We start from the raw sequence: 18,380 nt of genomic DNA, 5'->3' as shown, positions 1-18,380 counted from the left end.
TGTCGGGACTTTGATGCAATCAACTGGTTTCCTTATATAGGACATTTTTGACCAATCTGTATAATCTGACCCAATCTGTATAATATGATTGAACTTGACTTTGTAAAGTGCCTTGAGATGACATGTTTCATGATTTGGCGCTATATAAATAAAATTGAATTGAATTGAATAGATGATCAAAAACGTTTGAGTTGGACAAAAAAAACGTAAAAGAGCAAGACCGAGTTATTCCACCCTACTGAGTCCAGTTTTCTTAAAGCTTAGTTTGGATCTGTTAATAATAATAATAATAATAATAATAATAATAATAATAATAATAATAATAATATTTAATCTTTACTTTTGCTAAATCATATATATGTGAGAACTGGGGCTTGCCCAGGAGGCATTCATACAAGCACCGCCTCTGTCCCTGTGTTGTTGTGGTGGATAGTGCCACAGGTTCGGTCCCACAACACAGCTGCTGGTTAAGGGTGATGGAAAGAATGCAACAATCTATTGGCTGCAGGCTTAGTAAATTTCACTCTGTGTAGTCCAATAGAAAGCCAGAGAGAGAGAGAGAGAGCGAGCGAGAGAGAGAGAGAGAGAGAGACCTGGTTTCTCTATCACTAATCTCGTACGCGCCATCCACTCTCGCTATGAGAGCAATTAGATTCAGCAGCGTTCCCAGCGCCTCTGCAATGACTCATTGAAACATCTTCAGTGCTGATAGAACCGCATCGCCATTCTGCTCACCTCACACACACACACCTCTCACACTTACGGGGTGAAAATACAGCCCAGGACGTGCTGCCGCGCTCCCTCCGGCACACATGGACTGCGCTGCCTTAATTTGGATTTGCAGAGCAGGAGCGTGGATGTGGACTTAAATGCATGTTGCGCATGTGGGCTGCAGTTCCGCGGGAAGACAGGACCCGTGCGTGAGACATCCGGGCTGAGGTAAGCGACACGGGGGGGGGGGGGGGGGGGGGGGGAGAGCAGTTTGTGAGGATTCTGCAGGTGCACTTTGATTTGAGTTGGTTCGAGGGAAATACTTGCAAGTGTGAACGATGCGACTGATGTGGGAAGGAGCAGATGTTAGGTAAATCGCCACAAATCCCACGTCGCGCAAATGACTAAGTGCGCTTTTTCACATTTCAGGCGTCAATCGTGTGCCGCCTGCCTGCGCCTTAAACCAAACTCGGAGCCAAAGCAAACAGCGACAAGAGACAGGCTGCAAACTGCAGCCATCTGCTTTTAAACAAATTCTACACGTGATGCGTTTGTCAACAACTATTTTTTCCTATGTGTGTGTTAGTTTGTGTGTGCGTGTGTGTATGCGCGCGTGTACTTATGCGTGAGAGCTGCAACGCAGACTGACGTCCTCCATCAGCACCGCTCTGTGCGCATCTCCTCCGCGCCGAGCCGAGCCCGGCCGCCACAAGATGGTGGTGTGGCGATCCGGATGTGGCTTCTGGAGAAACAGAAAGAAATTGCATGAATACATAAATAAGAAGGGACCAAACAGGCTGTTTTTTTCTTTTGTGTGTGGATGCGTCTCAGACTGGGTGGCTGAAAGCACCATTCAGGCTCCGATGTGAGCATGAGGCGAACTGTTTGTGATTTTTAAACAGTGGAACTGAGAAAAAAAAAATCTGAAATAGCTTAAAATTTAAAGTTTCCATGGGTCTGGAGAAAAGATCATCAAATGACGCTGTGTAGAGGCATCTGTTTGACCTACATGTGCATCAAAGTTAACTCTCCTCTATACAACTCAAACAATATGACCTGCTTAATATTTGCCTGCCCAGATTCAATCGAGAGGGAGTTTTGGGATGAACTGTGAATCAATCACAGAACCGAATGCTAAAGACCTTGTGAAAATGCTAAGAGAGTCCCTATCCACAAGGAAATGTGTCCTGCAGTCGCATAAGATGTAGGGCCTCTCAAAAAGACAGAAGTCATTACTCCAAAAGCAAGATGGCAAGCCAAATTACAGTTTGCCATGCCCTCAGGCATAAAGACCCTCACTTTTGGAGACATATCCCTTGGTCTTTGGTTCAAGCGGGTGAAATCAGTCCCCCTGGTAAGATGGCTGGACCACTGCTCCTTCATGTTAAAATTAGTCAGTTGACCGGTTTGGACATCAGATCAGGAAAAGCTTCCCTTTGGACATTTCCTGGGCATGTTATGCTATGGCCTACACCAGTGGTTATCCATCTTGAACGTGTTTCCCTGCCTTCACCTTCAACTGACTTAAATAAATTGATGACGAGGAGGTCTATGCAGCTCCTGATGGCTGCATAGACCTAGAGGTAATGCAATCATTTCATTCAGGTGTGCTTGTGCAGAGACACGTCTCAAACATGTAGGACGGTGGGTCCTGAGGACAAGGATTGAAAACCACTAGCCCAGGGGTTTTCAAAGTCCAAAGCCATGGTGCTGTAAAAAGTATCAATACCTGTTTTAATCGCCTGGCCTGACCAAACTCCAGAGAGAATCTGGAGTTTGCCTGTGCAGAGAAAGATGAGAGACACCAGAGCCAACCATTTAGATGAGGTGAAGACTACTAATGAAGCACACTGGGCTTGCTGAACACCGTAGCAAAACTAGAAGCTCCATGCCATGCCACAATGGCACTATAACTCATGCAAAAGGAGCCCCCTCTGAATGCAAGATACTCTAAAGTAGATGGCTTCTTGCCAAAAGCCATCTGATGACAGAATCATGGAAATGTGAGCTGCCAAACTAAAGGGAGGTGTTACTTGTCGAAGAGAAAGGAGGATTTGTGACCTGTCTCGGTCTTTATGTTAGCAGTAATAACATAAAGACCACTATCAGCTTGTCTTTAATGTTGATCCAAATTGTTCTGGATCATGCGTTATGTATCAGTAGGGTGATACATTCAGTATGACCGTTCATACTGAGCCCGGTTCTGCCGGAGGTTTTCCTTCCCGTTAATGGGGAGTTTTTCTTCCCACTGTCGCTTCATGCTTGCTCAGTATGAGGGATTGCAGCAAAGCCATGTACAATGCAGACGACTCTCCCTGTGGCTCTACGGTTCCCCACGAGTGAATGCTGCTTGTCGGGACTTTGATGCAATCAACTGGTTTCCTTATATAGGACATTTTTGACCAATCTGTATAATCTGACCCAATCTGTATAATATGATTGAACTTGATTTTGTAAAGTGCCTTGAGATGACATGTTTCATGATTTGGCGCTATATAAATAAAATTGAATTGAATTGAATTAATAAGGTTAATTCTATTGCTGAATGTCTTTGTTCTCTTTAGGGGTTTTCTTACTGCAAGGGAAAAACAACTGATGGGTTCAATTACATAAAGTCCAGTCTCCTCCTAGTTCCACAGCAATGCAGTACAATTCAGTTTAAAAAGCCAAGTGGTAAAAAGTTGACCATCAAAGGAAGCCCAGCAGACAGCATGGTGAGTTAAAAAAAAAAAAACCTTCAACCTCCAGCAGAACCAGACCCAGTATGAGTGGCCACCTGTAGTGACTGACCAGCATTGAGAAGAGGCCTTTGCTGTCTGAAAATCGCTATAAAGTTTACAAATCATGGCCTTTTGAACCTTTAACCATAACTGCTTGAATCCTTTGTGCTGTTCATTGGTGCTGTTCATTGACAAGGTGTTAAGAAATAGTCATGGGGAAGAGGGTGTCTATGAAACTTAGAGTCTTATGTCGGTGTTTTGCAGACGATGTGGCTCTGGTCACATCTTCCGGTCATAATGTAGAGCTTCTATTTTTAGCCTAGTGTGGAGCAGTCAAGAAGAGACAGAGCTCCTACAAGTTTGAAGTTTTCTTAATGGAAGGATGGAGCTGCAGCTTGAGACATGTTCTGAGCCTTGTCTACAGCTAACAACTATACACACTCCTCAAAAACAAATGTTTTTCTCAGCCATAGTTTTGGTGTTCTTGCACTGTCCATTTTTTGCATGTGGTGCCTGAAAAAAATAAGTGGGTGGGCTGAAGTGGGAGAGGCCTATGAAGACTTTGCTGAAATTATGCACCTGCCTTTCTGTGAAGTATGAAGCCTTCTGGCCAGAAGTGACTTTAGCTCTGGCAAACAGAACAAATGTCTCTGTTTTTGTAGGGTTATGTACTGGCCTTCATACAGGTGCTGCTCTCCGCTTAATGTCCAGAGCTAAGCCAAAAGGTGAGCTCTGGATTTACCAGTCCAAGTATGCTCTAAGCTTCACTGATGGTTACGGGGTGTAACTGAAAAAACAACTTCAGAAACACGAGAGAATGAAATGAGCTTAATGAGAATGGTCAATAGACTCATCCCTGGAGACAGGGTGAGGAACTTTGTCATCTGGGGGCCAGGTCACAGTTCTCCAGGGTTCCCCTGTATCAAGTAGACAGTTGAGGTGGTCCCTTGAGGGATTATATAACCCTTCTGGCTTGGCAATGCTTTGGGATCCCTGAGAATGAGCTGGAGGAGGTTCCTCGGCTGGACTTAGTACCCTGGAGAACTGAACTCTATGGAGGACCAAGTCTTCCATATTTAAAAATAAATACAGAAATTAATAAATGCTCAAATAAATAAGCATACAATTAATTGCCACCAAATTAATAAATGTAGGTAGAAATTAAATTATGCATTGAGACATAAATGTATATATTTTAATTAGCTTCTTTATTTATTTGCCTTTGTAATAATTACCTTATTTATTTATTGTCCGTTATAATCTTCAACTTTATTTATTAATTACTTATTTTTGTAACTATTTATTTATGTGCATGTTATAATATTTTTGTCTGTTTTATTCTTCCGTTGTTTTTTTTTATCCTATATATTTCTGTGATGCTATTTATTTCTGCCTGTCGTTTTTACATTTCTGCCTGTCCTTTTTACATTTCTGTATGCATTTCTGCCTCATTATGCAAATGAGGAGGGGCTGTGTCTTAAGAGCTCAACTTCTTCCCATTGGTTGGTTAGCATTTTACTGCGTCGGTCAAATCTACATGGCTTTTCCCCACACTAAAGCATTCTTTACTAATGTCACTCTCAGTAGGCAGGCGTTCAGTGTCCGACCTCTTAAGGGACGCTGCTAATAGACTGGAAGAATTAGAATGCTGTACGCAGGGTCCATTCGCCAGATGCCGAATGCAAGTAAATTTCCCGTTTGGTGAGTGAATTTCAGAGGGCTAGCTGCCACATGGGGAGTAAATCTTTGTGCCAAATACCAAAAAAATAAAGAAGCCCATCTGGGCTGCGGATGATCCGTTCACAGTTCTGTCCATCCAGAGCTCAGTCTAGACCCGCCTTCTGCGGAGCTGGTTCAGCTTCTTTCACATCTTATTTGTGCTGCAGGTAACAGAGCAGCAGAAGGGCGATCAGAGTCATGATTTTTTTGAGCGGCTCCCAGATAAAGCCATCATTTAGAACCGGTCATGGCTGCACGCTGGATCAGAAAACAGTTCTGCTAACCAGATGCATTCTAAAACGGCAATTAGTCTGTTTATAAGTTTTGTTCTTATTTATCCTGCATTTTTTTAATTACGTGCACTGTGTCTGCTCCTCTCTCCTGCCTTCCCTCAGAGCCAGTGGCTTTTATCAGCGGCCAGCCTTCAAAACGTGAATCACTACGTTTAATGTCCTTCCACTCGTACCAAAATGTCCCAATTAAAATCAAATAGGAGAGTCAGTAGCTGTGTTTCATGCTCTTTTGTATTTAACGACACAGAGCCAGTGGTGCTTTGGTGGGCTGCTGCCTTGCGCTTGAATTCAGGTGCGCAAAACATTACATGTAATTTAGGTGCGGACTTTTTAAGGAACTTGTAAAATCAGGGGGTTCAGCTCAGATCGATTATTCCTTCTCTTCCCTCTGAAGGAGTCCTTTACAGTCTTTATTTATGCATTTTACCCACTGTCTATCCCTCGCGCGCAGTGCATGAGGGTAAAATCCAGCAGCTGGATCAACCGCAGTGAAGTTGGTTTGAAGTTGGATATTGGACATTCAAGCTCCATGGAGTCAATGGGATCTAGCTCATGGTTGATCCGGTTGAGGGACTCCAATTTCGGCCAGCGTCTCAGCTGCTCCCTCCTTCCACACGCGGTGGTGCAGTTAGGGACCGTCAAATCTTTGAACCAAGCACTCTTGAGAAACAAAAATCAATAAATTCCTTATCATGTGACCATTTAAGACGAAACTAATATAAATTGATGCCAATAGATAAAATCTGTAAAGCACACTTGTTTTTATTTAATTTTAAGCTATTTTCGATTTTTAAAATATTTTTAAAGACAAAAATTGGGACATTTCTTCAATAGCTTCCAGGACATGTGTAGCCTCGTGAGACCATACTGATCTCGCGAGTTTTCAAGGTTTCACTCGCAGATCAGTCTGGCTACTCTCCGTTAAAGAAAATTTGGAGCCGTTCACCAAACGAACGTCCAATCAGCGTTGGCTTTGAGGCGGGTTGAGGTGTGACGCAACGAGAAGCGCGACAGTTCAGTCTAAAGAACATGGTGGCTTCAGCCGATGAAACTAGCGTTAGCGCGGCTATCGAGCAAGTTTTATCGGAATTACAGAGTATTTCTTTGCTGAGCTAACGAGCCTTTACCTGCAGCAGCAAGAGTAGCTTGGCTTGTGGTTGTGTTTTCGTCGTCGCTCGTAACAGAGCGACGACAAAGCATGTTGACGAGTACGTCATATGCTTCGTTGATCTGATTGGTTTATTTGGCCCGTCTATCACCAACATAGGCCAATCAGCTAACCAGTATTTTCGCCCCTTCCCAAAATTACTTCAATGGAAGGTTTCCAGATGGATATGCGGAGCAAATCTATCTGGCGGCGTCAGGTTAGGACATGTGACCCACTCACTCAAATTCTTTTTGAAATTGTTCTACTACATTACCCTGGTGAGGCACACTTGTTTTTATTCCATTGTAAGCCTTTGTTTATTTTTAAAGAATTTTTTATAATGAAAATAATTGATATTTCTTCAATAGCTTCCAGGTCATGTGACCCACTCACTCAAATTCTTTGTGAAATTGTTCTACTACTTCAGCCAACTTTTGACTTTGAAAAAATCTTAAAAATTTAAAATAGCTTAAAATGGAATAAAATCAATTGTGCCTTACAGATGTTATTTAGTGGCATGATTTTATATTAGTTTTGTCATGGGTGGTCACAAGATACGGTATTTATTGATTTCAAGAGTGCATGGTTCAAAAGTTTTTTGACGGTCCCTAACTGCACCACCGCGTGTGGGAGGAGGGAGCAGCTGAGAGACGCTGGCCGAAATCAGAGTCAACCGGCAATCAGCTCAACCGTGAGCTAGATCCCACTGACTCCGCGGAGCTTGAATGTCCAATATCCAACTTCAAACCAACTTCACCGCGGTGCTGGATCATGTGTTAAGACGCAGCGTGAACCCCAAGTGTTGCAGCTGAGGGGGAAATGTTGGACTGGCTTGATGAAACTCCGCCTTATTCACAAATTAGACCAACATGGATAGAAAAATTATCATCTGTAGTGTTTTTTTATTGCCTGGATGTGAATCTGATAATTCATATTGTGCCTTTTGTAATCAACTACAGTATTTTCTTATCAAGTGAGCTCTGCATAGGGTCTAATGTAATTCACCCAGCACGGTGGGATACTCGTTTTGAGGAAACTATGGTTGTAGCTCACTGTCCGCCTTGCTGTGGTTGCGGAGAGGTGTCTGTTTTGTAGAATAAATCATCTGCCTATGAGTTAAAGATCTGGAAAAGCCGAATCTGAAACCACAGAAAAACATTTCAGATACCAAATGTACAGCGTTCTAATTCTTCCAGTCTATTAGCAGCTTCCCTTAAGAGGTCGGACACTGAATGTCTGCCTGCTGAGTTTGACATTACTAAACATTGCTTCATGTTGGGGAAAAGCCATGTAGATTTGACCGATGCAGTAAAATGCTAACCAACCAATGGGAAGAAGTTGAGACCTTAAGACACATCTCTCCTCATTTGCATAATGAGGCAGAAATGCATACAGAAATGTAAAAAGGACAGGCAGAAATGTAAAAAGGACAGGCAGAAGTAAATAGCATCACAGAAATATATAGGGTAAAAAAATACAAAGGAAGAATAAAACAGACAAAAATATTATAACATGCACATAAATAAATACTTAAAAAAAACAAGTAATTAATAAATAAAGTTGAAGATTATAACGGACAATAAATAAATAAATAAGGTAATTATTACAAAGGCGAATAAATAAAGAAGCTAATTAAGAGATACATTTATGTCTCACTGTATAATTTAATTTCTACCTACATTTATTAATTTGGTGGCAATTAATTGTATGCTTATTTATTTATTGAGAATTTATTTATTTCTGTATTTAATTTTAAATATGGAAGACTTGGTCCTCCATAGAACTCAGCCAACTATCAGATGATGCATGGTTTGATGTTGCTTAACAGAAAGCTGCATCCTCTGATTAAAACAAACAAACAAAAACTTAATGTTGATCTACAAAACCTCGAAAACAAAACTGATGTGTTTGACAGTTACTGCTGTAAAATCATTGTCAGCTGTTGACTGCATCCAGAAAAATGACTTTAATATTAGTTGTCGTAGGAGATTTGAAAGATAAACCTCATTTAACTTCATCCAACTTGACAAAAAGGTCCCTGTAAAGAAAAGTAGCCACAGATCATTATGCAGCCACTACTGTGTTTATCTGTGACTGTGGTGTTTCTTCAGTGATTCAATTTCGTTCTTGTGTCAAATATAGTATATCTTTTTGAGTTTTGGCCCAAAAGTCCATGTTTGGTTTTATTAGACCATACCAAATTTAGCCATAACAAAACTATTTTATCCAGGTCCGCTAGGTTTCTTTTGGGGGAAAGGCGTCTGTCTCACAACCTTCATTGTCTCTGTAAAACACATGTTCTCCTCGTCTGAAAAGTCCTGCAGCTCCTTTCCATGTTGATATTGGTTCTCCGCAACTTCTCTGGCCACTGTCTTGCTCTTTCAATCGTTTAGGTGAAATGGGTAATATTTCTCATGCCACTAATGTCCCAGACATTCTCAAACATCCGGAGGAATTTAAAGCACTTCTCTGCTGACTAAGACCCTGTGCACACCAAAGCTTTAGCTGAAGGATGCAAATTTGGATTAAATTTGGATTAGGAATGTCCAACAAGAACTGCCAGGCTGAGGTGTAAATTCAAAAAGTCAGAATGGTGACAATGAATGAAAACATGCTTCAACAAAGCAGTTGTTTATGAGTGAAACCTTACCTAACCAGAATGTTGTACATATATGCACTGCTTACTGAGGTTGGTGGCATGTGAGAAGTTGCATGTCAATGATCTGCCACCTAATCTCAAGAGTGAGTCATGTGCACATGTGAAGCTGTACACCAAAAATGGGCCGGCTCTGAAGGACAAGCAGAATAACAGAACAGCCTGCAGCAAACGTACCTAGTAATAGGCTTTAGGAAATTTTGCCTCCTTGTAGGGACAAAAAAACTGTTACACTCGCAAAACATTTAGACCCGTTTACTATATAGTTGCACAGATGGTAACCTTAGAGTTAAGTGTTTTTGGTTTAAAAGATTCATTTAAATAGTTGTTGTTGCTTATAGTATTTACTTAAAAATAAATATAATCACATCTTAAAGGTATATTATGCAAGCGGGGTTGATTTTCCAGCGAGGCTCCCCCCAGAGGGCGAAAGTAAAAGTGCACTGTCATAAAGATGCTCAGCTGTTCTCCTGGTTTCTCCGTCAAGCCAGGCGTGGGTGTTTTGAGCTTAGCAGACAGGCGAACGCAACGAAAAGTCGAAAAAATGGCAGTACAAACAATGACTAACACAGTGAAAGTATGAACATGCACACAGAGAGAGAGAAACCATTCCAATGTTACTTACAATCGCATCAGCAAAAATGCAAGGTCCGCGTTAGCCTTGCAGCCTTCTTTTTCTTTTAGCTCTTGCCAGAGCCATAGAGAGATAGAGTTGCAACACTTTTTTATGTCACCGCCAGGGCAGTCACGTGGTTCGTGTAAACCGCTATAGTTCCAAAACATATGCTGCCTTTCATGTTCTTCTATGGGACAGACAGCAGCGATTGCGTTATTTAACGGGGTATATATATATATATATATATATATATATATATATATATATATATATATATATATATATATATAAGATAAGATAAGATAGTCTTTATTGATCTCACAATGGAGAAATTCACTCGTCACATCGGCTCATACAAAAAGGTGCAGAGTAGGGGAGGTGCATTCAATTATATACAGTGAATCTTCATATATACAATGGATCAGAAAGAATACCAAAAAATACAAAAAAGGAAATAGGAATGGGCATATGATGTCTCATTTACATTCTTAGTGGTCTATATATATATATATTTATATATATATATATATATATATATATATATATATATATATATATATATATAAACATATCTATATACTCAAATATATACATATATCTATGCGCCTACTTACATACGCACCTACGCGTATGAACGTGCATATACATTGTATACATTTGTACATACATACATACATACATACATACATACATACATACATGTGGGCTGACTTATGTTCAGGTGATGATAGCAGCAGAAGTCACTACATCAGGATTATTGCACGGGTTGTAGGACAGTGTATTAAATAGATTATTGCACCTTGGTTATTGCACATTAATTGTTACTGTTATGGTCACAGTTGCAGTTACAGCGCAGCATTGTAAAATCTTATAGCAGCAGGAATAAATGACCTGCGGTAGCGCTCCTTTTTACAGACAGGATGTCTAAGTCTTGCACTGAAGGAGCTGCTCAGCTCCTCTACAGTCTGGTGCAGCGGGTGGAAGGTGTTGTCCATGATGGATGTGAACTTGGACAACACCCTCCTCTCAGCCACTTCCTCCACAGAGTCCAGAGAGCAGCCCAGGACAGAAGTGGCCTTCCTCACCAGCTTGTTCAGTCTCTTTCTGTCCCGCTCTGCACTGCCAGGAGCCCAGCAGACGACAGCGTAGAGGAGGGCTGAGGCCACCACAGAGTCATAAAAAGTTTTTAGCAGAGGCCGGCTCACTCCAAAGGACCTCAGCCTCCTGAGGAGGTGGAGCCGGCTCTGGCCCTTCTTATACAGAGCGTCGGTGTTATGAGTCCAGTCCAGCTTATTGTTGACGTGAACACCCAGGTATTTGAAACTCTCCACAGTTTCTATGTCCTGCCCCTGGATGTTCACAGGTGAGTGAGGTGGGGGTCTTCTCCTGAAGTCGATCACCATCTCCTTGGTCTTACTGGTGTTTAAGCACAGATGGTTCTTCTCACACCAGTCCACAAAGTCCATGATGACCGACCGGTACTCCAGCTCGTTCCCCTCAGACACACAGCCCACAATGGCCGAGTCATCAGAGAACTTCTGAAGGTGGCAGCTGTCCGTGTTGTAGGTGAAGTCCGAGGTGTAGAGGGTGAAGAGAAACAGAGACAGGACGGTGCCCTGGGGGGCCCCGGTGCTGCAGAGTGCCACCTCTGACTGACAGCCGTGCAGCCGCACGTACTGAGGGCGGTCAGTGAGGTAGTCCATGGTCCAGTCAGCCAGATGTTTGTCCACCCCAGCATCCTCCAGCTTCCCCCTCAGTAGCACCGGTCTGATGGTGTTGAAAGCGCTGGAGAAGTCAAAGAACATGACTCACAGCGCTCCCGGTGGTCTCCAGGTGGGTGAGCGCCCGCTGCAGCAGGTAGATGATGGCATCCTCTACTCCGATGTTGGGCTGGTAGGCAAACTGCAGCGGGTCCAGGGTGGGGCTCACCACAGTGCGTAGGTGAGCTAGGATGAGGCGCTCCATGGTCTTCATCAGGTGGGAGGTCAGGGAGACTGGTCTGAAGTCGGCCGGTTCCCTGGCGTGCAGCATTTTGGAAACCGGTACCACACAGGAGGTCTTCCACAGGGTGGGCACCACCCCCAGGCTGAGGCTCAGGTTGTAGATGTAGCTGAGGACCTCACAGAGCTCATCTGCACAGGTCCTCAGCAGCCTGGGGGGGATGCCGTCCGGTCCTGAGGCTTTCCTTTGTTTCAGCCTCATCAGCTGTCCTCTCACCTGCATTGGTGTGACTGTGAGGGGGGAGGAAGGTAGGGCTGAAGGTGTGGATGGGTCAGTCGTTGATCGGAGTGGCGGTGGGGGGGATGGTAGGTCTCTGGAGCGCTGGTGGTTGGAGACATGTGGAGAGTTGAGGGCAAGGAGGGGGCCAGTGTGGGGGGAGTCGAACCGAGTGAAGAATGAGTTCAACTCATCTGCAGTCTTGGTGTCTCCATCTGCAGCCCTGCTGGTCCTCTGCCCGAAGCCGGAGATGTTCTTCAGACCTCTCCACACGTCCCTGACGTTGTTCTGTGCCAGCTGCTCCTCCATCTTCTTCCCATAATCCTTTTTTGCAGCCCTGATCTTCCACTGGAGCTCCCGCTGGACTCTACGCTGCTCCTCTCTGTCCCCTGAGTAGAAAGCCCTCTTCTTCTGGTTCAGGAGGACTTTCAGCTCAGGGGTCACCCAGCGGGGGTTGTTTGGAAAGCATCGTAGCCGTCGTGTAGGCACAATGCTCTCCACACAGAAGTTCATGTAGTCAGTGATGCATTCAGTCAGGCTGTTGATGTCCTCTCCATGAGAGCTTTGAAACATGCTCCAGTCTGTGGTTCTGAAACAGTCCTTCAGTCTCTCACTGGCTTCGTCTGACCAAACTTTCACTGACTTCTTCTGTGCCTTTTGTCTCCTCACCAGTGGAATGTAATGGGGGAGCAGATAGACGAGGTTGTGGTCTGAGCGTCCCAGAGGGGGGAGGGGGGCGGAGGTGTAAGCGTCCTTAACGTTAGCATAAAAAAGGTCCAGCGTTTTATTGTCCCTTGTTTTACACGTGACGTACTGGGTGAGCGTGGGGAGGGTGGAACGGAGAGAGGCATGGTTGAAATCCCATGGTTTATATATATATATATATATATATATATATATATATATATATATATATATATATATATATATATATATAAACATACACCCTACTACTTTTTCAGCTGTTATTCTCGGCAAAAAGCGTACAACGGAGTCCAATGGGAGTGTCGCAACTCTTTCTCTCTATGTGTCGCGGGTTCTTGCTAACAGCCCCTGTGGTGGGCCTTGACAACATAGACTTGACTCCAAAATTAAGAAAAAATCATGGAGGGCATGTCGATGTCTTCGGGTTATGATTTTTATTTTCACACCTCCCAAAAATAAGTGCAGAGCAGCAGGAAAAATGTCGAAAAAATTATCATAGTACATACATGCAATTTACCTCCTTTCAGAAAAAATACCTTTTTTGGGCTGCACAGCAACGTTACCTCCTCTGTAACCAGGCCAGACTGACTCAATAGGGCCAGCAGCTCTTCTTATAAATCCTAAGCCCCGCCCTACAATTAGATCTTCCAACAACTGAGCATTCATTTTATTACATAACAAATAAAATAAAAAACACTTATCAAAAAAAATATATATATATTTATATCCTGCTTCCATTCCAAAGCTACTTTCTTTTAGTTAAAAAAAATACAATTAAGCTTGCTGGCAGACTGACTCCCTTTATTGGGAAAAAAAACAACAGGAAAAGGAACAGGAAGTATTACGCCCACTTTCCCTCGAACGCCACAGTTGGACAAAACGTCACTACCTGGGTGAGTGCAAACGTGTGTATGTTTTTAAATGTAAATGTATGAGTTCCGATTCATTAGCGTTGCCAAGTGTGCACCCTTGGTCGCGCCACATCTTACAAGGGGAAAAAAATTAGTAAATAAAGCGACCCGGCTGCAATTATACTCAGAGAGGGACACGTAGTTAAATGAGTGTGTGCGCACGTGAATTGCTTTGTGTGTATGTGTGCGCGCGTGTGTGTGAGTGCGTGCGTGCGTGTGTGTCAGCGGGATGAACAGCGCTGCACCGTCACACTATGGCTCTGGCTCTCGCCATTCGGAAAAAACTTGCCCGATGTTCACCCTCTCTCTGTCCAGAGCCCTTTTCCTCTTTCTTGCCTGCTCCAACATGGGCTTTCGCTGTTTTCTCGCTGGTTCCGCCATGATAACTGCACAAATATCGGCATTGCGCTAGCAACGAGCATGCCTATCACTGGGGGCGTGTAGCAGTTCTCGCCGTAAAGCAAGACCGACTCTTGCGATGCACAGACTTCTGAGCCTGTGGGTGCGGGCCGAGGGCTCCTGCAATTGCAAGTACGGTATTTCCCCCACAGACCACCAGGGCGGCTGAGAAAACCTTTGTTCGACCTGAAATGACTCATTTAATCATCTAAAACGGTATGGAACACATTCATTAACTGAAAAATGTTGCATAGTATGCCTTTAAGACTGATTGGACAACAACATTTTACACAGCAAAAACAAGATCTGAGCAACCTCCAGGGTTGTTAGAATTATTTAGTCCCACTTAAATGTTTCCGATCACAAAATCAATTTTAATATAAGGCAAAGATATCCAGCATTATTAATAAAGGCATTTTTCAGCTGGCCCATGCCACATTCCGCTACATTTCAATCAGGTGTAGGTCTGGACTTTAAAGGTAGAGTTGACGATTTTTCTTGAAGTTTTCCCAAGTCCCTATTTGAATAACTGCACATGCACAAGAACATCTTACCAGTTCTTCCACTCCTATGGGGGATTGCATAAAAAAAATCCCAAATCCACTCTGCCCTAATTTCTTTCTACTGAGACATTTCCTCTTCTTCTCTTAAACTTGTACACGGTTTCCGTTTTGCGACTCTCAGCCATGTTTCAAGCGCACGGTCTGAGGAAGGACCTGGTCACTTCTGCCAATTTTGGAAACTTTTCAGACCCTTCTTTTGTGAAGGTGACTAGCGACAAATCTAGCGACTTTTTTCTGTGTTATGGGTGACTTTGCATGAAAGCACCAATCATTCTACAGTTATTGTCTTGAGACAGCAGCAAGTGCTGCCAACAGCCCCTTCCTACTTCCCCAAGCACTGACAATCAGCTGTTGCCTCATCCTCAAAACCCTGCCTGCAGTCAGAGCAAAAAGAGCATAGACAAAAGATTTTCCGCTCTGGACTACAAAGTGGGATAAAATATTATGTTTTTAATGTAGTCTTTTTTTCTCTCTGAAACTGTTGCACTAAAACAAGTCCCTGAATTTGAGTCACACTGCTTGAATCTCTTATTTACCTCATACACTGTGTGTGTGTGTCTCTTATTGGTAACAATTGTTTAATGTGGTACGGAAACAACCAATGTATTAAAATTCATAAATTATTTAATTAGGTCTATATGTATATTGGGAGCAACAGTGGAGCAGGAGTTGGGTAGTAAGTCCCATAACTGGGGGCTTGCCGATTCAATCCCAGCCCACTCTCAGCTGTCCTGGGCAACATACTTCACCTGAATTGCCTGCTGGTGGTGGTCAGAGGGCCCGGTGGCACCGATGTATGGCAGCTTCACTTCAGTCAGTCAGTCTTCCCCAGGGCACCTGTGCCTACTAACATAGCTGACAAATGTCAGGGTGTGAATGGGTGAATGAATGATTGTGGTGTAAAGCACTTTGGGGTTGTCAGGCTTGTTAAAGCACTACAGAAGTTTTGTTGTTCATTTAGTTGCAAGTTTGCAAAAGGAAACAATGCTGGTATATTATCTGAGGCTTTTGTTAAATTTTCAACCTAGCAAGGACCAGCATTTTTTTTTTAGTTTCATTCCTTCCAGGTATAGAAAAAGGTCTTTGCTGATTGAAATTCCTGTTTTAAGAGGTCACCGAATGAATTCATCAGATTTAAATTTTTGTTTGCAAGTCTTTATGAGGAAATAAATATTTTTTTCCATTATGATACTCCATATAATTTGTGTTTAACTATTAAATAATTTTGATCCATAATTTTAATATTTACTTAATGAGTATTTATCCTTCCCTGAGATCACCACATTCAGACGGGTTATCCAACAAAAGCACAGCTGGAACACCAAAGAAAAAACAAGACATCTTTGTTATATGTCAGAGACTCCACAGGCTTTGACAGGGCATTAAACTGTGCATTCTGGGATGAAAATATTTCTTTTTCATATTTTATTATGACATAACTGGACAACTTTATTCTGTTTTGGAACCATATATTCTTGTTTTGCACTGAGGACACTTAGATGTTGTAAGGAACCGAGACTGGACCCAGTAAACAACCAAGACAAGGTCAGTGATGCTTTCAAGTATTTATTTAATGGCGGTAGCACGGCAACCCGAGCAGCTCACGTCTGCGGGAACTCTGGAGAGTCGGGTAATCCGAGTGCCGGCTAGTAACGAGGAAGCGGGGCAGAGAAACGGGGGTCCGGGGAAGGAGCCGAGGGGTTAGAAGTCCAGAGAGGGTCCAGAGAAGGATCCAGTGCGGGTCGGGGTCCAGTCCAGGTCCTTAGTCCGGCTGAGTTCAGAGGCTCACAGGGGTTAGTCAGATGCGGTTACTCACAAACAGATCGGGGTCGGGCAATTTTAAAGCAATTTTAAAGCTTGGACAAAAATGTGCATTTCTAAAGGTCAATGTCCCAATACGTACCACCATAATAGTTACAAAGTGGTTTAAGGACAACAAAATCAATGTTTTGGAGTGTCCATCACAAAGTTCTGATCTCAGTCCTAAAGAACATTACTGGGTAGATCTGAAACGGTGTGTGTGGACAAAAGGTCCTATAAATCTTGCCCAGTTCCACCAGTTTTGTCAAAAGGAATGGGCCAAAGCTCCAACTGACTTGTTAGAAGCTTGTGGAATAAAACCCAAAACATTTTACCTAAGTCAGAATGTTTAAAAGGTGATTCTACCAACGATTAAAGCAAATAGAGCTCTTTCATATTAGTAAATGTGCATCTGTCTACTACACAGTATTCAATGTGACAACACAAGGTACGCACATCCTCTATGTCTCTGCCAAACCCTTTGGCTGAGACGTCATACTTGGATATTGTTTTGCTGGAGATGAGAGATGATGCAGCAGATATGTCTGTTGTTGCTTCTGATGTTTGACATTGGTTCTCTGTGTAACAGCCTTAAGACAAAATCCTGACCCAATTAGTGAGTATCCTGTGCCAGAGCCAGAGCCAGACAGACAAGCTACAGAATAGAATATAAGTAACCCTGGGACTTTGAGGATTTAGAGAAACTAGGGGTGCATGTAGACATAATGTTATGCAAAGTATCCACAATTTGTCACTTTCTAACCACAAATGTTAGTGTATCTCTTTGGCATGTGACAGACAAAACACAAAATACAGCATAAAGGTGAAATGGAAGTGGAACATTAAACATAGCTTTCAACATGTTTCCCAAATAAGAATGGAAGAAGCGTACCCTGCATGTTCTACCTGTTGCCTCTCAAAGTCTCCTAATAAGGAAATATTCCCCAGATGTCTAATTCAATTTCAGCATAAGTACAGCTGTAATGTGAAGGCATATTGCATTCCCGCTGCAACATGCTGTGAGAGTGCTGTTCTTCAGCAGGCACAGGGTGGGTGAAAATATGGGTGGAGCTAAATACAGGACTATTCTGGAAGAAAACCTGCAGAAGACTTGAGACTCAGGTTGGAGGGACACCTTCCAGCATGGCAACCACCCTGAACATACAGCCAGAATTGCTGTGGGATTGTTTAGAGCGAAGCAGATTCATGTGTCAGAGTGGCCTAGTCAAAGTCCAGCTTTAAATTCAACTTAGAAATACAAATAAAATACGTTTAATTTTGTTAGAAAGTTAAGTATTAATTTGTTTGCAAGGCACTATAGCTAGTAATACTGTTCTTTCTTTAGCCCGTTTTGAAATACAGTAAATCAGGACAGGGTTTTCTAGGTCTTTGTGCTTGCAGGGTGGCTTACCTAATGTGACATCGTCAAGGTTTAACTGTGAAGGCATAAAACACAGACAAACACTGCCCGGCAAATGCATTCTACATACTCAGTGGTTAATCATCAGCTGCTTTGGTTCAAATAGTCTGTGACTTTCTATAGTTAGGAGGACAGTGCGTCTCTGGCGGAATCATTTTATTATGATTGAAATGCAAATGACAGAGCGCACCTTCATTGGTATTCATAAGACTTATCTTTTATAATTATTAAGAGTGAGTACATTGCTCACTGTCTGCTTCGTGCGCCTGCAAAGGAGAGCCGCAGTGAATGATCTGCATTCAGCCTGAGCAATGTTAAGGGCTGCTTGTCATAAAACACTGAGTTATTACAAATGCAGCGGGCTGTGTCGATTTATTATAGAAACATTTACAAGCATATAACCTGAGTTAACAATAAGAAAGTGTTGTCTTTCATTTTGTTGCATCCACTGCTTTTACTGTTTGAAGATGGCTGTGCAGCCATTTGCAACAGCAATACCCTGT

At 42.8% G+C, this 18,380-nt stretch overlaps 1 protein-coding gene across 1 annotated transcript in view; it reads left to right on the top strand.

The window, feature by feature from the left end:
- The first annotated feature begins 572 nt into the window (after positions 1-572).
- The window catches only part of nlgn4xa (neuroligin 4 X-linked a), a 159,568-nt gene continuing 141,760 nt past the window's right edge, over positions 573-18,380 (top strand). The window contains exon 1 of the mRNA XM_036134058.1: positions 573-939. The gene's annotated coding sequence lies outside the window, so the exon portion shown is untranslated. The remainder of the gene's footprint in view (positions 940-18,380) is intronic.

This window comes from Fundulus heteroclitus, unplaced genomic scaffold (assembly GCF_011125445.2).
Source record: "Fundulus heteroclitus isolate FHET01 unplaced genomic scaffold, MU-UCD_Fhet_4.1 scaffold_73, whole genome shotgun sequence".
Lineage (NCBI taxonomy): Eukaryota > Metazoa > Chordata > Actinopteri > Cyprinodontiformes > Fundulidae > Fundulus > Fundulus heteroclitus.
Note: the sequence above shows the minus strand (reverse complement) of the source record. Positions and strands in the feature narration are given on the sequence as shown.